The 23,571-nt window shown below is 39.2% G+C and overlaps 1 protein-coding gene across 4 annotated transcripts in view; it reads left to right on the forward strand.

The window, feature by feature from the left end:
* The window catches only part of TMEM108 (transmembrane protein 108), a 162,639-nt gene that overhangs the window by 24,257 nt on the left and 114,811 nt on the right, over positions 1–23,571 (forward strand). Inside the window, exons 1-2 of one of the 4 annotated variants that reach the window (XM_069007470.1) lie at positions 17,542–17,632; positions 19,764–20,083. The exons of 2 other annotated variants lie outside the window; for them this stretch is intronic. The gene's annotated coding sequence lies outside the window, so the exon portion shown is untranslated. Of the gene's footprint in view, positions 1–17,537; positions 17,633–19,763; positions 20,084–23,571 lie in introns of those variants that run through there. One more of the 4 variants, XM_069007468.1, reaches the window with a different exon arrangement.

Below are 23,571 nucleotides of genomic sequence, written 5' to 3' on the forward strand. Positions count from 1 at the left end.
AATCTATGCACTCTGATGAGCAGTTAATGCTCTCTCCAAAAGTGCTGGCTAATCCCCGAGTGCCTGTTTGGCACGCCCTTGACAACTTCGATGTCACAGGAGCAGCAGCTGGAGCTGTGTGTTCAGTGGCCATGTGATGGTTGGTTGGGGTGTGTTAGACATATGCTGTGTGTTCAGGCCTATTTAAAGGATTAATTTACATGAGCCATGCAACTGTATGGAAACTAGTGGTCTTCAGTCTGTGCTCATTACTCTGCCATACTTGAGCACAACAAACTATTCATCTTATTCCCAGTTTATTTTTCCTCCCAAAAATTCACCAAGGGAAAAAAAAGAAAAACATGAAAATAACAGAACAGCCTCCATGAGTGGTTGGAAGAGAAAGAATAAATTAATTTCCTTAGCTTTCCTGTTCTAGGCTCAGTCTGGCTGAAGCCAGCTGCCCAGTCTGTCTGGTTCATAACTCTGAGTGAGCCACCGTACCCAGGAAAGACACTGGAGTAGGTGGGTGGGGAGCTTTTCTGAGATCATTAAGGTAGAGGGGAAAGAAAATTACTGTTTAGGAAAACAGCTCCCAGTGAAATGATTGCTTTTTAAAGCAATTTAGTGGAATGACTGCTCTTTGAGGTAATATTCCCAAATTTCTTCTTTAGTTACTGACTATGTATTGGGTTATTCTTTTAGGTCTTTACAACAGACTTTGTTTTTCATAATGGAATTTTTTTGTTTCCTGTACAATAAGGGTAATTTTACTCTGTCTTCGAAGCACAGGAAGCTTCACTTTTTTTGTTTTTCTTTGAACTTAATAGGTTTACTTTGTTGTTCTTAGGCTGAGAATTTTTTAATTATTACTTTGTAGAAGTATGGAAAAAGTCCTGAAAACCGTTGTCCAAAAGGAACTAGCCCCTGTTTGAATTTTTGCTTTGATGCCAAAGGAATTTCTGTGAAGGAAAGGAAAATTCTGATCTCTTTGTCACTGAGAGCATATCTGAACTGATTTGAGTAGTATCTGGTAAAATTGGCATCATCCATAGCCACTGGAAAAAGACACATTACATGTTAGTCTTACTTCTTGATAACAGTACAGTACCATTTCCATCAAGGTTAGGCAGTTTTGAAGTTTGCTAATAAATATCTAATTGCAGCTGTGACAGTGGATCAGCATGGCTCTGAGTCAGGAAGACTGAGATACCAATTTCTGTTCAGTCTTTGAGGTGCCAGCTGTCCCTTGACCTGTCCTTCTATCAAGCTGCTGTTGCCAAGCTATACATTAACTTTCTAAGAGCCAACTTCTTCCTTTTCCCCCACAAATTTCTGGACTGCTTGTTTTATTTGTTTATGCATCTATTTATTCATTTATCATACATCTAGCAAGATGAATCTGTATGAAGAGCTGACTGTAATTCAGCCATATCATCACAGGGGATTTTTCCAAGGAGAACTGGAAAATCCCACTATGAGAGTCACAGCCCAGCTGCACATCTTAAAACTTATTGCAGCTCTGAACAACTCAATTGTACAATTTAAATAATGAAGTGGATCTCAAATGCTTTTATTGCAACCAAACAAATAGACGCACGATGAATGCGGCCCTGCCACTGTTGACCGATGTAAAACATTAGGAAATGTCATATTTCATGGTGCAGTTAAATACCCATCTCAACATGGATGTCATATTGTAACAGTGCTTTATGATGGCCATGATTTTTATTGATGACCCTTGCTACCCATATAAAACATGTTTTCTTCCAGCAACTGCATTATCAAACTGACATCACCCCTCTTCGTCCTCCTTTCCTACTCCACATCCACAGCAACTTTTCACAGCAGATGGATTCCAGCATTTCACCTGTTTAGCTGCTTTAAAAAAAACAATCCCTCATAGATTAAAACAATGAGATGAAATTATAACATTTCTTAGAGTTCCCCTCTTGAAAGAGTATGTGGCACAGAACTTTATGGGAAGGAAATGTCATGTCCAAATCTTACATAACAAGAAAATCTAATCCATCTCCTGCTAAGGATGCTGATTTGTGGGGTTTGGGAATTATCTCAGCTTTGATAATGAACTGAACACAAATCACTTGAAAAATATGACCATTTGCCTTGTTCCTTCAGATAAATTATACTAAACTTATAGTTAAATAGCCATTTCCAATATGGTCAGCCAAAGACAGTATTAAAGGAAGGAAGTTTGTTAAAGTTCAAAGAAGCTAAATGAATTCTTTCAAATAGTCAGTAAGAATGGGGGGGGGGGGGGTAATTATTTTGGCATTTTTTACATCCTTATTCTTGCAAAGCTGGAAATTCTGTGTGAATAGCATCCCTCTGGGAAAAAAAAAGTAGTATTTTATTTGCAGCCCGTCAAGAATAGAGAGATCTGAAAGCTGGTTAAAATGAAAACCAAAGAAAATTGTTTGGATTGGGCTGCTGCCTGAAAAAGCTTGCTCTGAATGCTGGCCTATGTATTACTTAATGCTAAAAATGCCCTCATTGTTCAAGCTGTCTTAGCTAGTGGATTGAATTTATTTAGGAATGTCAGCTGAAGGTGCATTCTATGTTGGGATGGGAAGTTATTTGTATGTTTTGTGGAAAGAAACCTAATATTTTTTAGGAAAATTAGTTATAAATGCCAGGTACACTTGTGGCTGAAATTTTGGTCTGGTAACCTACTGAATTTACAGTCAGAATTTGGTTTTAGGTGGGATGCAAAATAGAGCAGGCTAGATAATCGTTCTACCTAGATGGGTGAGTACTTTTTCTAGGAATAAACAACAGACTGATTTTTTTCCTTTTCAAAGTAATTAATGTTCTTTAAGGTCTCTTCCTCCACCTTTACAAGCACAGCATAAACAGTGAGGGATGAATCTTCAGTGCATCAGTTTCACATCAGCCTGCAAGAAGCATTTTACCTCTAAATGGTGCTGAGCCCTCACTGTACAGTGAGGCATTGCCTGCACACGTGCAGCAGTTCTGCTTCTTTCTACTTGTGTTGAACACACTGCACTTCGGAAGGTTTAATCTACAGGGCACGTCTTGCACAGTTGGTGTGGGCAGCTACAGTTGTCACATGCATTTTTGTGGTGAGGTAGTCCTCTGACCAGGGCTGTTTAGTGTCCAGAAATTCCAGACAAACAGTTGAATCTTTTTTCTTTTCCTTGTCTGTAAAATTCCTCAAGCAGTAAAAAAAAAAGATGTGAAGACGAAAACAGGGTAGTGTTAATCACAGTTATCTGTTGTAATAGGCTTGGAATTCAAAGAAAGGCTGATAATCTTGAGGCTTCTGATGTCCTTTACTGCAAAAAAATTGCTCAGTCACATTGGCTGCAGGCCCTGTCCCTTTGCTTGTCCTCCTGCATGGGCTGTGCCACTCATAAATAGGATCCTACTCTCCCTTGCTGAGTTCTGTGCAAGCTTGGTGTGGGTTCACTTGGAAAACTGAAGATAAAAAAGCAGATGTAGAAAATAGAATTATGTGTTCTCACCTGTTTTGTCTGAGGTAAAGCAAGTTGTTTACTGACCTTTTCTTGCTTTAATGATCTCCATGTTCCATCTCTTATTCTAGGAAGCTTTGCTTATCTGCTGGTACCTATGACTAGAGAGCATTAATTTGGACACCTGGATGACAAAGAATTGTTTATTTACACTTAAGCAGCTGCAGTGTTGTAGTGCATCCTTTGAGGATAAGAGCACATGATGGACACTAATTGGAAGACTTTAAAAGCTGAGCAGTATCTGCCTTGAATTATAACCTTGTGCTGTGCTCTGCACAAGATCTGTAAGATCAAGGCAGAAAGTCTCACTGAGAACTAGTGCAGAGTTTCAGAGATTACAAAAAAAAGCACTGGCAGTCCTCGAAATGCCTCAGTGAGGGGTGAGTGGTAGACATACCTCTCAATTGCATTGGCCTGAAGAAGAGGAAAAAATTTTGATGTGCTGTTGGGAATTCTAAGCTGTGTTGTGTTAGTTCTCCATGAATTGTAGATCTCTGTTAATTTAAGAGAGGGCTAAGCTTCAGGACCTGAACAGGCTGAGTTTTCATGTGCAGAGTTCTGCAAAGACTGCTTTGTAGATTGTTTTTCTAGGTATCTGTGAGCTTTACAAGCCACTGTACAATGGGCAAAAGGAAAAGTATATAACCCCAGAAGTACAGACAGTGAAAACTATTATTTCACCAGGAAGTGTAAAAAGGGAACATCATTGAGGCAAGCAGCTGAGTGAAAAACTTTGTCAAATGGTAACTTTCCCTCTTTGGAGGTTTTCTGGATTTGCAAGGCATTGAGTAGAGTATTAGCTGGGGCATAAAGCACCAATTTTAGTGGGACATTTGTGGCAGCAACGACCATCACATGAGAGGAGACAGAGGGAAGGCAGCAGCCCGATGGAGATTTACCTTGTCATTCACCTAAGAATGCAGCATCTGAGAAAGGGGAACTAGAAGAAGAGCCAGTTGTATATTACAAGGTGTACTGTTGTTGTAAGGTGCAGTGCAATGATGTTTGCCATTATCCTTTGCAGTACTGCCTGGCAGCCAGGCTGCTCTCTGGAGCAGTATGTTGATTCGCAACAGAGAAAGGCTTGCGGTGTCTTGGTCACTTTGGGTAGCTTCTGTAGTAGACACCAGTTCAGTGACAAGATCCTGTGGTTTTTGTGTATCCCCTAGAAAGGAGTCATTGCCCCTGCCCACCATTTCCTTTGTAGATGTACAGCAGCCTGTGATGAAACATAAATTTAGAGTATTGTCATGTGCCAAAAATCTGTTCAATGTTTTCATAATGCACCTAGAGTGATTTTAGGCATGTGTTTCTTTTCTTTAACTTGCTTGCTAGTCATGTTTATGACTTCAAGAGCACATCATTCAGGGTACCGTTTGGCCATCCTTGTGAAACCCCTTTTCAATTGTGTTGTTGGTTTATGTCTGAAGATGGAAAGCTTTTTAGTCTTAGTCCTTCACAGAGGCACTTCATTAAAGGTAAATACTTGGTATACAAAGTACAAGGCTAGATGTAGTGAAAGAGTTGTTTGCTTGACTTCTTGATCCATATTATTTGGGTGTAGTGATTTTTACATGGATGCAGCTAGTGCTGGTTTCCCATGTAGACAGGCTTTTAGCAGGGGGTATTCCCTGACAGGCCTGTTTTGGGGATTTTTTATATGCATCTCTTACCATATAAGCAAAATGGTATTTTTTAAAATAACTTCTACCTGACAGCTTTACTAACCCAGGTATCTGAAATGCAGATTTTACTTTTGTGAAGATTTGAGGATTAGAGGCTCACATGTTCCTGTACAACAGAAAGCCCTTCATTGCTATGTGTGTCTCATCTTGGTATGAAATGTTGACCTAAAGCCTTGCTTGTGTTTCTCTTTGTATATCCTGGCAGCAAAGTAGCTGGTGTTTCTGCTGCAGGAGTTACAAAAGCTTCCAATTACCATCTGTCATGTCATACTTACAATTTTCAAGATCCAACCATGGCTCTCCTGGTGTGATTGACTTCGAATCATGATTGACGTTAACAGCTATTTTTAAAAGTCAGAAACTAGGCTTTATTTCTGACAAGAGGAGCATGTTTGATATTGAGCTCATTACAATAATATAGTTGAGTCCAGGGCTCCTGCAGTGACATTTATGACAGCTTTCTTTCACGTGCACATGTACCACTATGTCCTAGTTGCGTAGGGCCTGCTCCAGTGCTTTGAATTTAATTCTGTGTTTGGGGGGCTCGAAGAAGGAAGAAGAAGAGAAGAGCGACCTGCAGAGACCGTGAACACCCCATTGAGAGAGCTGTCCTGTTACTGAGTGGAGGAACATAAAATGTAGCTCTTGCGCATTGATTTCAGACGTATTTTTGTTTGCAGAGATGCATATACCTTTTTTAAGCTGTGGCATGCTGGCAGTAGAATGCACAGGGAGTTGATATGTTTTCTGCCTATTGAAAATGTCAAAAAATGCTCTGCAAGGGTAGTAAATAGTCTTTGGAACAGGCTCATTATGTGCTTGAGGAAAGCAGACTTTTGATTAGCCTTACTTTTGTCGTTCATACCTGATTGCTTTTTATTTTGTATACAATAAGTAGTTATGAGAGATACAGGCAAAAGTTTTGATAGTTTTAATTCAACTTTGAAGCCAAGCCAGAAATAAAATGGTTTTGCCAAAAAGTAAAAAAAAAAAAAAAGGCAAACAGACTTGTGTGAACTAAGTTGGCAAAAGTAAATACTACACTAGCTTTAGTTGCATTGATTACAAGAAAAAGAAGAGACAGCTGCGAATCAAGTCCAAAGGACAGCAGCTGTGGCCTGAAAAATCAATATATTAGAATAAATTGTGTAAAACACTGGCTGTAGTTGGAAAGCATGTTCTGTAGAGAAAATCTTTAGAAGTAGTTATTGTACATCAGAACTTTGCCCTTGCATTCAGTGGTTTTTTTGCTTCTGTATATTTTTAATAATTTGTGAACAAACTAAAATGAAATTTTGAAGGTTTTTTTTCTTTTTTCTGGCATACTTCTAGACTTTTCAGTACTCAAAATACTTTAAGTGACAACACAGTAGCGTTTAAGTCTGCCACCAAAATTAGCCCTATAATTTCTGTGCAATGTTAAGGTGTTTTTGATGATTATGAGCCTGTTTCTGTCCTGTATAATAAAGTTTTTAAAGGGTTTCCTTCCAACTCTCTGCCTCATTTTTCGTGTTGTGAGTTTGAAGGGCTGGGCTGGCACCAAATTAAACAGATCTCTCATCTCTGCTCTGTCTCTGTGAGACATGGAATAAGTAATAAACAGTAAAGACTAGACGAGCTTAGAAAATCTGCATAAATAAAAAATGGGATAAAAATCAAGTTTGTACAGAGTCGGGGGCAATTTTGATTTTAGGCCAAGTGTCATAATTTTTAGAGAAACACCTTACAAATATGTAAGTTTATGTAATAATTTGTGAAAACAGCAAGCCATGAAAGGCAGGGTTCTTATAGGACTACATGGCAACATGATATGTGAGTAGAATTAATTATATCTAACTGTATCCAATGCAACTTCTAAAGTAAGGCAAAACTTTAAACAGGCATTTGTCATTACTGCCCTCTGTCAGAAGGTGGGACAGAATATATTTATCCTGCAGTCCCTGGAAGGATCACTAGTGTTTGGCTGCCAAACACTAAAGGTTTTCTAGCAAAATTGTGTTCATGGCTGCAAGAAGACAAACACATTTGAACAAGTATGTTGGATTATGGTGCCTACAAGCAGATAGCAGTGCTTAGGATGCACAGCCAAGTGTTTGCATGTGTATGTACAAGACATTTTTATTCTTGTAAGCAGTGCATGAATACTTTTGCAGGTAGTTATTAAGACATTCTTGTGAAAACTTGATCTTTCAGTTGATAGCCTGATGGACTGATACCGTATTTTAATTTTCATTAAAACACATAAACTTGAATTGATTTTGTGTGAATGTCAGTGAGGAAAGAATGTACCTTGTGTGCAGGCCTATTAAATGTTGTCTTTCTCATCTTTTTCTGGGCTGTGCTTTAAAAAAAAAAAACAAGAAAAAAAAGAAAAATTGTAACAATTAGAGTGTTTCTTGGCATGAACTTGAAATGTCTTCTGAAGCAAACTTCCTTTTTTGAGCTGACTTTGCAAAGTGCCCTGTCTGCTCTGTAACATTCATGCTCTGAATGCAAGTTTGAAATGCAAAGAAGGTGTCTGTTTTAATACCACAGGCCAGGAGCGGTGAAAGGAGTATAATTCTTCTTACCTTCAACATAATTCAGTGCTCCCAGTTCTTGGGGAGGGACTGTTGAAAGAAGAGTCCTCAGTTTGGAGACAGCTAGTGATTTGTCTTTGATTTCAGATCCTTGACCAGGTGAGATGCCTGACCAGGATGTAATGAGAGGATCATATTCTGAAATTAAAAAAAAAAAACCCTAAGTAGAAATAGCTGAGGCAAACAATTTTCGGTATTTCTGTATATAACAGAGAATATTTTTTTCAAGTGCATGAGTGAATGTTTTCTGTGAAATTTGTAATGACCGTTATTTTCTTTTTGATTCTCATACATATTAAAGAGCTGAGACATGAGATACACAGTAAGGCAGATAAATTTGATCAAAGTTGGCTTTCTTTTATTTGAAAAAAAACCCATAAACAAAGAGATACGAGACTTAGTACTACCCTCAATACTTGTGAGGTGTGCTAAGGAAGGCTTGTGTAATTGTTTCCACTGGGAACACCGAATTCCAGTACTAGTTGAATGTTCCCTGCTCTAGGGCATGCCCATGCCAGTATGAGTCGGCTCCTGGAGGCTGCACTGTGGTCCTGGGGCTCACAGTCTACAGATGCCCAGGTACCACTGAGCTACTTCCTAAATGTTCTACAGCACAGAGCAAAGTTTACTTCAGGAGGTTTAAAATTGATTGAAACCCAAGCTCACCTCCATTGGAAAACACCTAGGGGAGGTCTGCAAATGGAGAACGATTGAAAATAACTAGGCTACACAATTACTTATATGCGGTTTTTACAGGAAACTAATCTAACTGCACATAAAAGCTCTCAGTGTGGGTTGCTTTGACATTTGGTGTCCTGTATATACTGGAAAAGAAATTGCTGTTCTTTTGATTTCTTCAGATGAAGTACATTTAAGTGTTAAAGAACGCTTGCCTCATCTGGTGGGACAAAAAGCCCAGATTGTTCATGAGAACCCTCACAAGTGTCTGGTCTGTTTTGAGCTATTTTAGCCAACAGACAGAATGCTTTTATGGTCAGTCATCAACTAACAAGATTTTTAAATCAATTATTTAGATATGAAATGCTACCTTGGCACAACTGTTACCGTCTAGCAATGACTTTTTAAGTAGATTGTACTCCAGAGAGAAATAAAAGTGTCTCTCGGCTGTTTGTGTGATTTATGCTTCAAGTGATGTGCCTATCTTGAACAATGATATTTGCATACTCAATTCTGTTTACAAGTGAAGCACTTTTTTTTTTTTCTTGTAATTTCTAGTTTGTTTTACTTCCATAATGGGTGGCATGGTTAAGATAGACCAAGTTTTAATGGATGGGACTAATTCCTACAATATGGATGCTTTCTTGAGCAGACTTTGTGCAGCTGAGGTGCGTTTCATGTGTAAGTTATTATCAACTTTAGATATTACATGCTTACTTTTGTCTAGAGATTGGGGTGATCACATGTATAGATATTTGTAGATTGTTTCCGTAAGTGAATGTTTAATTCTAAACAGTAAGGCTAGACTAGAAATTAATAGCCTAGAATTTTAAGGAGATTCCAGTATGCTGAACAATCTGTTGCTTTAGCTTGGCTTCAGTGTATTTGAGGTACCTCTTGTCATTTTTTAGCACATGCATATTGGGGTGATTTTTTAAATTGGATTATTTTATATTCATGTTTGAATCCGAATTAAGAGGATTTGTGAGCTCTGTCTTAATTTCCTTTTAAAGAAATAGGTTGTTATAATCTCAAGGGATGCTAGTCCTGTAAACTCAGTACCTTGCATATATGAACACCGCAGAGTACTACAAGGAGTTTTGCAAGTTCTTCTGTGTCTTCGTTCAGCAACCTTTTGCTAGAGAAAGGGCTTATGGTGAGGGAGGGGACTTTATAATTACTACAGACCTCTCTCTTAATCATCCATATGGTTATGTCTTACTTTGCTCACTGAAGATCATTTTCTTAGCCTTGGTCAGGATGGACAAAGCATTGTCTGCAACATCTCTTCCTTTTGCATGCATTCTTCTGAAGTCAAAAGATAGTATTGTTCTGAGGATATGAGACAGCAGAGGATTCCAAACATATCCTTGTAAAATGAAGTCTTCCGTTTCTAATTGTCACTGAAGACTGGGATGAGAGAGGAGTGCTCTAAAAATGACTGTTCCAGGAGCAGTACCTTCTGCATCTTAATACCTGACCAAATACAAAGTCACAGAATCATATAAATTGGTGGTAAGCAGGGATCTCTGGAGGTCGCTTGGTCCAGCCTCCAGCTCAAAGGGGGCTACTGCCAGCAGTAGATCAGGTGAAGTGTGGCTTTGCCTTGCTGAGTCTTGCAAAACTCCAAAGGAGGTTTTGCAACCTCTTTCAGCAAAGTAGCACTCCAGCATGGTCATTTTGCTCTTGGGCAGGAGGTTCAGCTAGTAATCAGCTGGTGTTTCATAAGCACACAGTTGTAGGTGGAAGAAGGAGGAATTAATCTCTCAAACTGTAAGACCTACACTGTAAATCAAAACAGTTTACATAAGTAGGTTTGCTGAAGAAAGCATAAAGGGGAAATTCTGTGCTGGTTTCCTTTAATCACTTTAAAGCTCAACAGAAGAATTCGAAAATCAGTTATACAGACATGACTGCAAGCCAACATCTCCTTTGGAAACAGCAGAATTGCTACTCCTCATTTTGCTGATCATGTCATGAGGAATCTGAAGCAGCAATCTGAACAAACTGCAGCTTAGGCAATGCTTTATCAGCAAAACAGTTATGGATTTTTGGTTAGCAGCATATCGACCATGTATTTTCGTGCATTTGGCAGTTTTATCCTTTAATCTGCTTGTAAACCCTTTTCACTGGCTTGTAAGATAGGCTTTCTCAAAATATGTAAACTGCAGAGGTGATTTTGTGTAATGTTACACTGAGGTGAGCATCTCTCATAGTTAATATGATGCCATTTTTTCATATTTGGACTATGGGAAAAGTTTGATAAGAATGTAGTTATTGATTTCAGTAATAAAGGGCAAGAACAGAGTAGGTCAAGCTGGACACAAGTAGATAACCACAGTAGGGGGTTTCAAAATCTTTTTGAAAGTTGGAATGAACCCAGTGAAGTCTGCATTGGGGCAGTGAAATGTACTGAACACTATTGCTTTCAGAAGTAACTCCTGATTTCTGCTGGAAATAAGACCAAGTACATGGGAATAACAGTGATAGAGCTCCTTTGAGATACTCTTGGTTTTGTTGTGCGTAGAAACTCTTCAAGATTCTTTCAAACTATTTTCCACTGGAAATTTGGTGTGCATTTTGCAAGAAAATTTGCCTATGTCCTTGAGTTTCAAGAACAAGCAATTGGTTTAAGTTGCAAGTCCTGCATGATGGAATATACCTGAAAATTTGCAATATTTGTTCCAACAATCCAGCAAGATTCCATATCTAGTTGTCAGGAATTCACCTGCCTTAGAGATGAGTGCCTGAGGGCAGGTTTTGCAGGTGCAACTTCCCTCCTGCCTAGGTCTGCTTATCTAGACATGGACTTCTTGCTGCAGTTGAGTATGCAGGCTGCCATGAACTGCATTAAGCAGTTCAAATTGTGTTCTCACATTTTAATAACAGCAAGTTCCTGCCCTTCCGGGGCTGGATGATAATAAAATTACTGTGTGGAAATGGAGGGAGGACAAATGAAAAAGCTGAAAAGCTACATGTGAAAAGCAATATGGAGGAATAAAACATTTCCAGGGCTTTCATTTGTGCTGCATTATGTGAAATGGATGAGAAATGGTTTCTTTGTTCAGTCAAGATTTTGTTATGAGGCAGCTAGGTCACCAAGGTTGACTTAGAGTGAAAACAGGAGAATATTGATGACCCCTGATTGCTAGCCAAAAGCAGGAGAGAGGAAACAGCAGTTCATTTAAAACTGAGAAGCGTAAAATGTCACAGAGCACATGCTTTCTGTTTCATGAGAAAACCTAGGTAGAGGACTTCTTGTTCTCACTGTGAGTAGGCATCAGACTTGATTGTACGTACAGTCATAGATGTGCCAGGTAAAAGCTGTACCATTAGCCATGACCTTCCCTTGCAATCCATGCCAGCTTTGTAGTACTTGCATCCACTTACTGCATTGAAAAGTAATGACTGAGAAGTTTGTGTTTCTTTCCATCTCTCTTTCCTCCCTCTAATAGGTTAAACATTTTCTGTCTCTGTAAGAAATGAATCAATAAGAATGGCTGGAACTCCTTGAAATGTTCATCATATTTTTTTTTCAGTTAAAGGGTTTTTTGATGACAGCACTTCAAGTCTATTATGTAGTTAAGAATCCTAACCTTCCCTTAAGGTAGGTAAGTAATATTCTCTCCATTTACAGCTAGTTAAACTGCAGAAAAGCAATAAAGTAGCTTATCAAAAGCAGCGCAGCATCATTTCCTGAGAGGAATCTGGGACTCACAAGTTTCTAGTGACACTGGAGTGTATTTTTGAAAGACTGTGCTGCTGGGTCCTGACATAATAATATGCACATAAAATTTGCAGGTAGCCACACAAGTGAACAAGAATGCTGTTTTTTGTATTTCTTGACTGTTTCCACATGCCAGTCATATGCCAGTCATTTAACCAGCACCATTTGCTAGTAATTTTGTTAACTCAGGTTTTCTGATTACTTTGTCATCAATACACTGAGAATGTCCTAAATTGCTAGCAAAAGGGCAAGAGTCAACTTCACTAAACAACTTCTTGAGGCCTTTTCTTCATTGGGTACAGATCCCTCTGCAGCATGTACCAAAGACTAATTGATTCCTTGGTACTGTAAAACCTAGCTGTGATGGAATGGGATAAAATTCTTCAAAGGGTTAAAATAGTAATCTTCTCTCCCTGGTAGGGCTCCTTTTAAGTATGTTTGTTTATACCTTTTCAGGTTGTCTCCATTGATCATTTTTAATGCCTTGTTTTCTTTTCTCTTTTATTGTTTAAAAGTTACTGTGTTTTTTCTGCAAACAAGGAAAAAGAGTTTCTACATAAAGAGCGCTGTGGAATATTACCTCTCTGTGTTCAGAAAAATACAGAAACAAATAAAAAACAACTAAGTGTACAAATTTTGAGAAAGAAAAATACTGTGCATATATAAGCAAATAAATATATCTGCGTGCATAAGTAAACATACATACCCATGCATACTTTTCCTAAGTCACTACAGCTGCTCTAGATGCTCTTGTTCACAATTGTATTTATGATATTATCAACTCATATACATCAACACTTTATTTTTCCTGTATCAGAGAAAAAAATGGTTTTAGATGAAGTTGACACTGTATGATAGGTCCAGAAAAGAAGGGGTACTTGTTTTATGGTTGAATGCTGGCATAAGGTCCTTGAAAGCATAAGGTCCTCCTAGCTTGCAGTTTTTCCAATCTCTCTGAGCTGGAGCTGCAGAAATTAAGTCCCTACAGCGCTCTAAAAAGAAAAAGTGGGAGACAGACAGCACAGACCTTAATAAACACATCAGAAGACCTATTGATCCAGAAGTATTAAAATTGCTTGGAGTTTAATATGAGGAAAGCATCTAGTTGTTTGTGTAGGTTCTGTTGGACAGCAGCTCAAAGTCAGTTCATGTTTAAGGCCAGATTGTAGGACAAAGTTTCACGAAGGATGTCTGGACTTCAGGCAGCTCTCTTGAAAGCTGTTTATTGCATGGGTGAAGTTCCAGCATTTCAGCGAGTGGGTATCCAGAGCCAGCCCTACAGCTGCCAGCTCCAGCTGTAGGCATACCTGAAGCTGCTCTCTGTTCAAATTACAAAGCATTATATACTTCTCTTTGCAGAGTATCTTAACACATAACAACCAGTAAGCATCATACACCATATCTTTACATTTGCCTATAGCCTATCATAACTACTACCATCACCATATTATAGTCATTATTATCCAATCACAAGAGTAAGTAAGTTACAATTTAAGCTTACAGTGGAAAATTCTTAGACCTTTCTTCTTCTTGTTACATCAACATTTCTTGTTTGCCTGCCATATCTCTCTTTTTGGTAAAGACATGTTTTCTATTTACATATGCTCTTCTTGAGACTTATTTACTTGGTGAAAAGCATGTCTTTGTTTGTAGTCACATACCTTTGTCCTACTCCTAAAAATCTCCTTCCAACTCATCTCCAACCTTTGCCTTCTCAGTTACTCATCGATCACTGTTTCAGCAAAACATCTTTTATTCTATATCAAAACTTGCTTTCAATTTCTATCTCATCCCCAGTTTCTACATTCAGAGATCTTTCTGCCAAGCCTACATACCTGTGAAACTTTCTTACCAAACTTTCATCCTCCCCAACACCAGATGATTGAAAATAGTATATGGCCCACATGGACAGGTACCTTGAACCCTTGATATAATAATGCCTTTTTTCTGGCCAGTGAAGATAGGATAGTTAGAGACATATTGATTCTTGATGCAAGTTTGCTCTTTGCATTAAAAATTGGGCATGGAATGTTGCTGTTGGTCCAGGCAACTCATATCTGACACTGCTAGCTAGCCAAGGCATGCATGAGGTAGCAGAAGGTAAAACTTTTAAACTCCTATCTGCTCAGGACTTCTTTTACACAGACTCAAGAACAGGATAAATTGTACAGGGTTGTAAGTGAAATTCTTCTACCTCTCTCCCTTCTGGATACACTCACAGCTTAGTAATCTCTTAGCTGTGTAATACAAGATTCAACACTGAAACTTAAAAAATCCATACTTCAGTGTTACTCTTGTGATATCTTCTGCCCATCTGACACTGTCTTCAGTGCCCTGTACAGAGAAATTCTGGTCTCATACACAGATCATTTTTTGTTAAGCTGAGCAATCTCTGGAGCAGGAGATGGGAGACTTTAAAAAGCATGTAATGGCTTCACAAGAGTATGGCTTTGAAATTGGGAGAGAATGTCTGTGGGCTGGCATTTCTCAGCAGAACATTAACAGTTAGTCATGATCTCCCAAATGTACCTTGGAGTTTTTTCATCCTGGTACCTAATTTTTGCACCTCTAAAAGATGGCACCCCCAGCCCTTGATAGCACATTTGTCTCCTCAGTCTTGACTCTGAGGTAAGACTGCCATCTATTGAATCCTCAACATTATCTCCCCCAAAATTTAGCTTTCTACCTAAATACTGACCAGTTGTAGTCCTGCTTTTTTTTATGGGATCTGATAAGATTGGAGGCCTCCCTGGCATGCCTTCAGGCTAGATCACCTTGCAAGCAGAGATCAAAATGTCAGAAAGTAGCAGCTGAGCAAGAGCTCTTACCTTGCTGCACTGATTCTTTTTTCGCTGAAAGGAGTCATTACAGATGCATCTTTCCAGAACGTGGTTGTCAGATGCATTTTTTGAGGGCTTGTCAACTGTAGTAGGATGCAGCTGTCTTCCATCAAAGAGAATTTCAGGCACTTGAGGATAATAGAAAGAAAGAGATAAGAATAACTTTCAGAAAACACAAAATTGGAACATGATTATAAGAAAAAAACCCTTCCATTCAGCTCATTGATTCCTCTCAATGGTTTTTCTCTGCTTTATATGCAAGAATACTATCAAGTGTAATAAGATTCATACCCTACACAGTAGTAGCAGAAATTTTTAAAAACACTGGCAGTATGCAATTCTGAAATGCTGCCTTCTCCTTAGACACCACTTCACCTTAATAGTTTGATAATGTGGAAATTCCATAAGCACAACACTTCAAATTTAAAATGTTTTTTTTGCTTTTCAAGATGTATTAAGAGCCTGCTCCAAGGTCCATGGAAATCATCTGCTGAATGCAGTGGACTTTTAAATAAGATTCCCTCATTTAAAGAAGAAAACTGACCACAGCCCAAGGTTGTTTGAAGCCATATCTTTTCTGGATGCCAGTGCATTGGGGCTGTAGCAGTTTAGCTAAGCTGACAGGCCTTGAACATTCTTTGTTAACCTCCAGGGACTTCCCTTGCACAGCCAACAAGGGCCTGTGCAGGAGGATGGTGAGGAGGCTGACTGGCTCTAGACACGCAAGGATCACTACCAACCTAGCGCCTGTTGAGTTTTCAGACATTCCTTCTCCAGGTACTGGACAAGCTGAAGGTGCCTGGTTAAAACTTCATTTCACTTGACATATTCTGCGTATCTGTCTAGAGGACCTCTGTAAGGCTTTCCTTCCTTAGCAGTTTTCCTTGGAATATCTCCTCTGTATAATCATTTCCAATGGTATCACCTCTTTCAAGCAAAATCCTAAATACCATGCACTGCAGGATGGATCTAACCATCAAAGATGTCTAAGTTGTGAATCCCCAGAATATTAAGGATTCTTATTATTTTATGTTGCCTGCAGTGGAAATGTTTGCAGCTGTGCCAGCTGAAGAAGAAGGTAAATCACAGGCCCAGTTCTTTGCTCTCCCAGAAACTGATGAGACTTACTGGGAGCGCTCAGTTCCAAAGTGTGGTATAATTCCCCTTCAGTGATAAAGCAGCAAAGCTTTGGATTTAGGAAGGATAATGCTTTCCTATTCAGGCACCATAAATGAGATAACCCATCCCCGTCAGAAGGCAATGGAAAAAAACAAGGACCAAAGGTTAGCATGAATCTTATGCTAGTTTGTCATTGCCTGGACATTGGAAATCCACTGTGCTGTGCCCACCTTCTACAGCCCAAGGAGCAGAGGCCTCATGTTGTTCTGCATGTAGTAGTCACTTGTGGCCCTTCTCCCAAGGCTGTATGAGCAGTGAACTGCTAAGGGAGCCTGAATTGCTCGGCCATTGTAAAGTGCAATATAAGAGATGGAAATGTCCTCATCCCTTAGGGAGATAAATTGGATGGACACAGAAATGAGAACAAAAGGTTTTGGAGTGGATTGAGCAAATAATAACATTTTACCACAAAGAGGATCAGCTCGTATTGGGTGAACATATTGCTCAAAAAGGTACGTTAAAGCACATAGCTATTCACGCGTGGACTTGTATGCTCCAGTGCTCTTCCTGTTGGTGGTCTTGTCACCCACTTTTCTCACTTATACACAGGCAAATATGGGCTTCACCCAACCTAATTCTGCACAGTGATCCTGTACAAGGCCTTTCAGCACAATAAAAGTACCTGTGCAACAACCTCTATCGGAACTGCATCTCACAGGGGCGGGACTGACAGAAAATAACCTCAAAACTGAAACATGATTTTCTTCCTTGCAAAATCTCCCATTTTCTCTCAGTCATGCTTGGGGGTTTTCATTCAGACATCAATAAATTCTTCCCTGACTGCCAGGCATCCAGAGAATGATGATGGCCCAAGAGCTCATTGTGTGCTCCAAATGGCAGTATCTTGTCCATTTCTTGACTTCAAAGTCTAAGGGAGATTTGGTTCCCCTGAGCACATTGGGTAAAAAACTGGGAAGTAGTTGGGCATTTACAAAAATAAATTTCCCCACACTTTGTGTGAAGTATTAGCCAGAAAAAACAACTAATGAGTTAATGTATGTGTTTTATTCATCCTGAGGCAAATATGAATATGGATCATTATTTGTTTATGCTGGACAAAGAATTTGCATAACTTTAATAGGGCTTTCTATTAGTTTGTGACAAATAACAAAATGACAATATATTCATCGTTCCAAACCCATTAAGCCTGTCAGCTTTGCAAATGATTGATAAAATGCTCTGATTTAGACTTGCACATTTCATGCACATTTTACTACAACCACTGTTTCATGTATGAGGCACGGCATTCTCACCAGTTTCTCATCAGGGATAAGTAATTGGCCAATTAAGTCATTGGCCATGATATCTTGTAGAGTGGAGTTAAATCAGTGATAGTCTATCTCTGAACAATTTGAATCTTAATGTGGGATAAATTAAGCTGCCTCTTTGCAGTTGCCTTCATATGGAATCTTCTGGTTTGAATAATGGAAAACCTGAATTTGTCAGTCAGGTAGGACTTTAGATCCTTTTATTGTTACAGATTTGTTTCCAAACTGGGTTCCACCTCTACATTTATTACTGAAAAGAAGTTACCAGCTTGATTGATAGAATAATGGCTCCCTTATTTATGGCTGAAGCCTGACATCTTGGTAGCAGGAAGAATTTTGTCAGGACGAGAACTCCAGGACTTGATTTTGGAGCTTTGACAGATTACTTTCCCCCAGTAATTTTGGCTTCTTAGTGCTAGGAGTTGAACTAATAGTAGCAGTCCAGTAGTGTCTGTAGGTTTTGAGCTGTACCAGATCTCCACTGTATCACAGACACTGTATAAACCCATAGTGGGGAAAAGTCCCAATCCTGCAGAGACTGCAGTATAAACAGGCAAGATGATGGGTAACAAAGAGGAAATGGTATCTCTGTTTTTCAGATGGGGTTTCACTATTCACAAAGGATAACAGAACAGTAAGGTTGTTTTCAGAAGTGTGGAGAAATAAAGCATTTTGCAAAATGTCAAAAAGAGAATTTTTGTTGGAGTAGGGTATAAGCTGAGGTTTCTTGAGTCCCAATACACTACTCTGATAAAAAGACAATCCTCTTGCTTTGTGATTTCTAAACAAAATTCAAGCATATCCCCCATAGGCTGGAAGCTAAGTAACATTCTTCTGGCAGATGAGGAAAAGCACTGTACCAAGTGGGGAAGGGGCAAAAAGTAAACAGAGATCATAAAAATAAATTAGCTTTTCTTTTTTCCCCCTCTAAATAATTTACAGATATCTTAGCAACACTGCTAAAAATGTAAGAATTGTTTCTGTTTGAGTCAGAGCACTGCCTCATGGTTGGAATATCTCGTTTTAGCACTCAGGGTTAATTTGGATGCTTGGATAAGAAGGAACAAAAGAGGTGAAGTGTGTGTTTAAGCTCCTATTAACAAAAATTGTGTATGTGACTGAGGTTTGCTGTTTACACTCCTGGATTGCTTTTCTGCATTCCTGTGCTGGCAGTGGGTGTTCCCCTAACTCAGGACTGAATGTTTTTAGCAAAGACCCTCCCTGAAATATGCAGCAAACTCAAATCCTTATTTTTAAATTGAGCCCAAGCCCAGGTATTTTTCCATAGAGGCAGGGACCTCCAGCAGGGGAGGTACAAAAGCACTGTTAAACCCATAAGTTCCCTTGAAAAAACAGAATCATAGAATCATTTAGAAGGGAAAAGACCTTTAAGATGATCAAACCTAACCATAAAAAATACCAAACCCAAACCTTTTTGGTTTTGAAGAAGCTGATAAAATACAGTTTATCTATTCCTGACTCATCCTTTGGTTATGAGTCAGACAACACATACGCAGAAGCAGTAGCAGGACCACAAAAAGTCCTGACTTGGACTACATTTTCCACTGAATCTGTGGAGCTGCACCCAGTTTCCAGTAGTGAGGAATTTGGTGTGATGTCATGTGGCAGTTCCAGGGGCAGATTGTGGGAATCAGAGAAGCAGAAACTTCTACAAGCGTTAGTAAATTTGATTTACAGCCTTGGAAAGAATTTGGATTAATGTAGTGGCAAGACTATACATACTTTAAGCAAAAGAATCATAAACCTGTGTTTCTATAGTTGTAAGTAAGAAAATGTATTGGGTGATATGGTGAAGGGTTTTAAGTATAGTAATGTGATTTTATAGTTTAAGTTAAGAATTTAGATGTTATGATAGAAGTATATGTGTGTACATGAACTAATAAGTCATTGGTTGTGGAACAGATGCAATGCAGTAAAAAGTACTAAAGGTGATAGGTTTTAAAGTCAAAACAAAGTTTTGTGTTAATTGCTTATTGGACTAAAAAGTTAAAAATTATGATGTAAATTATGGTGACTTGTTACTAAATCACGGCCTTTGAGACTGATGCCTTGTTTGTCTTTAAGTAATAAATCGTGATAATCGTGATCGTCCCATCTCTTGGATAATAAGGTGCCAACAAAATAACGATAATGACACAGATGAGGAGGGCAGTAATGTTGCCTCTGCTTCGCCAGAAAGATTTCCTGATGACAAAAGCAAAATGTCTGCCCTGATTGTGGAGTTTTCCCAGCCCAGCATGGAAAAATGAGTCGTTGAGCATTTCTTTTTGGTGCTCTGTGAACTTTTTGTAGGTGGATCATGTGTTCATACACTGAGGAAGGAACAGACTTGGCTTTTCACACCACATCAGAAGAGCTTGATTGCTTTTTTGGAGGAAATGTGCCCAGACACCATCAGGGGATAAGTAGTAACCAGCTGGTGAGAGGTATTTAGAACAGAGACACATTTGGCGATTAAGTTTTGACTGTTTCACTGATGGTCTTCAGCCTCCTTTCCTTAATGGGGCAGACTTGGCAGCATGGAGGAGTCAGAACACCTGTCTGTTGGCTTCCCCTGCTCCGGCTTCAACATCGTTTGAAACACTGGACATCTGCTGCTGGACCCTGTCTTTGTGAGCACTTGCATACATTTTCAAATACTTGCGTATGAGATAAATGCCAAATTCATCTGGGGCAGGGTGTCAGGAGTCAAAAACAAGCTGAACACCTTGGCCTCTGGAGCAATCAGTGAGGTTATTTCATAAGAGCTGCAGAACAGTAGTGCAGTGGGTCTCAGCTGTGGTGCATGGTAGGCTTGTGCAGACTCTGAAAACAAGATGTAAAAAGCACCTGCATTTAATCAGTCCGGGGAGAGTTGTCTCTGAGCTTTATCAGGACTTCTGATCAACTGCTGGTGCCTTACAACACCCAGGGAGGTACTGGGAGTTGTTATTTCACTGGCAAGATATAATGCTGTTGTTAATTTAATGCTCTTTAGATTGTTTAATTTGGAAATTCAGATTTAATCAAATGTCAAACTCACTGTCCAAATTCCTAAATTAAACATGAATTGTTTGGAAGCTTCTCCAGAACTGTTGTTTGTTTCATCAGTCCCACAGTCACTTTTATTGGTTGCAGAAGCAACCATTATGCAACAAGGTAATTTGGCCCCTACTGCAGGAGTAGGAATAGCTGTCTTGAGACATTCTGAGCCCATTTTCTGTAAGAACCTGTGATTTTTAATAACATCATCAAAGTCATTTTGGTGGGGGCTGAGCAGGAGTGGAATAAAAACCCACAAAAGAAAGGGCAATTCCCACTCTTATTAAGGCACTCATTTGGTCTCTGTATCTTGATGTTTGTCTGCTTAATGACTGTCATCTCCTTGATCCTCCCGAGGATATTCATGTTTGTCTGCTTTTATAAGAAATGAGTCATCGAGTTTGGGCATCTTTGTCACATAAAAGCATCTACAAAGGTCTGAATGTAAACGCTAGGGTTTTGTTCTGTTGGTTAAAATCATGCTGTGGGATTCCTCTCTGCAAACACTGTGCTGCCTAAAGTGGCATGTAATAGCTTTGCAAAAAGGGGGAAGACCAGACTTGGAATGTAAATATGTATGATTATTTGTTAACAGTTGAAGCTCTGGAGCTTTTTTTTGATACTGGAGTTTTTGGTGTAGTGTTGTACATGTTTGAGTGCTACAACACTGCAGTCTGGTTCCTTGTTAACAGCAAGGGCTTGTGTGAGCTGAGTGTTGCTGAAAAGCCTGTCCCACTTCTGCTTGTGAACGGTTCACAACAGATATACAGGTCCATCTGGTTTTTACCGACCTCCTTCCACACTGGCACTTTGTAACGGCGTTGAGGATGAGCTGTGAGACAGTAGCTGTTCTAGATAAGAGTACAAATGCCATGTGTCTACCCATGTTGTCCTTCTGAAGAGTTGAAGGATTGGAGCAAGGGCTTTGCACAAGCCTGTTATTGCATAAATGCGTGTGCTATCAGAACAATTTTCAGGACAGTGTGGTTTCTGACCTTTTGTAAATCCAGAACAAATGAAACAGTTTTATTTCATACTTTTCTTAAGCTAACTGAAAGCATAATTTAGTCCTTAATGCAGTGTATAAGAAATAAAATGGTCATTAAGTTAAGTCCCTTGAAATAGTGACATTGTACTCAGTCCAGGAGGACTTACTGAAACATACTCTGCTCCTCCTTTCTCAGCATCACAGACAATGCAAACCCCCCTTGCTCAAAAAATAGTCTTAATCAACACCACTCGTATTTGGATTTTTGTTGCATTTATGATTGTCTTCCAACTTTTCTTAATATAAGCAGCTGGCAGTAGTTCACTAATTCTGTTCTTGGTGCTACTGGCAGAAAGGCAGTTAAAAATGTGCTGTGTTAGTGCAGAATGGGTTTTCAATATGCACCTAAATTTTGGCCTGACCCATGTACTCTTTTATGCCAAGAACACTGAGACTCGTGTCCCACAGCTGTTCAGAGATTGTCAGTGGTACCAAAAAACTTGCATTCTGGTCAGAGTAAAAAGAGGTGAATCTTCACTGCAATGCTACAGGGAGGTACTGGGGATGCTTTGTTGAGCAGCTGTAACATTTGGTATTGATGGGACCCTTGGCCTTGCCAGATCCATCGCAGCAGGAAGTGACTGAAAACTTCTGAGCCTAAACCAGTAAAAGTGTTTTTGTTTGTGTGTAAGGTGGGACTTCCCTCAGTTCAGCTGAGCTGTTGAACATCATCAGAAGCCAGCAAAAAGCTGCTGCTTACCTCTTCCTCACTCACTCTGTAGTTTTTGACCTGTAACTTTAATTTTGTTTCAGCCTCGTTTTTACTCAAATGCAACTCAGACTTGTCCGCTGGCACCTGCAGTATGTGGAGCAGGAAAGAAGGGAAAGCAGGAGGGAGAAAGGGATAGGAAAGGAGCTGGCAGTGTGGTCAAAGCCAGATGGTATAAGAGTATGTTTGGGGAATGATACCTGGCTTCTGAGAATATTTTATACCCTTGTTATTTAATTTTTTTAAATGACATAAGAGTCTGCAGTTAATATTGCTTCATCACCAATGTGTAACACCTAAAATGTGTTCTTCCTAGTGCTGCAGAAAGCTGTGTCCCAACTAAAGTGTAAAGCAACATGTCAGAAAAGCAAAGTGACATACTGAGTCCTGAGCAAGACTTTTCTTTTTTTGCTGAAGGGTAATGAAATCTGAAAAACATGGAAAGCTGTTTTGGTTTAATAAATCTTGCTTTAGTGCAAGACTGGTAAAGGGCAATATGAGTATGCTGTGAAGTGGACGTACAGAATGGGTAATTTAATTTTGTTGCTGTTGTAATCTGCTGGGCATTTTTCCAAAACAAGAGTAGGGAGTAACTGGCATATTTCATTACAACTGCCCAGATGACTAAGAGGAGATTAAGCCTTTAATTACAAGATGGAGCATCCTGAGCCAGCATTACAGCTTGTGACTGAAGCCACAGTCAGTCCTAGAAAAATCTAGAGGGTCTCAAATAGATGGCTGTATGTACCTGCTAAAGACTTTACGTCTTGCCTATTTACATAGTTATTTTATTGAAATTATACGAATATATGTATAAAAGGATTAGTATTTTCCATGAATTGGAAATATTCTCATGCATCTGGTCTCCTAGCCATGTGGCATTGAAACAAACTGACAGCCAGTTCTTTTCCTCTATGTTTGCATATCAGCAACATAATTTTTAAAAGGTGCTAGCCTGTGTGGATAGGACCTTTAAACACCACATTTAAACCTCTTGTCTCCTTTTTGACTTTTCCCTTCAAATTAGCAAGGCTGGTTGCTGTCAGCTGTTGTGAATGGTTAACATTCTTGCTGATCTTACTTGCCATCAGACTGTCAAGATAGGAGATGACATGCAATACTCATGTAAAAGTGGCAGAGAGAAGATTTTTGGTATTTTTTTTTCCCTTGTTGTAAAATAGTTTAAAAGCCAAATGGAGAAAAGATATCAAGTACCAAAAAGGGCTGTCTTTTGACAATATTTCATCAAACCAGTCTGTATGAAGGAGCTGATTTCTCTTTTACCCAGAACATTTATACGGAATAATGATCTATCATTTGAA

The sequence above is a fragment of the Aphelocoma coerulescens genome, chromosome 2 (genome assembly GCF_041296385.1).
Source record: "Aphelocoma coerulescens isolate FSJ_1873_10779 chromosome 2, UR_Acoe_1.0, whole genome shotgun sequence".
NCBI classification, from domain to species: domain Eukaryota; kingdom Metazoa; phylum Chordata; class Aves; order Passeriformes; family Corvidae; genus Aphelocoma; species Aphelocoma coerulescens.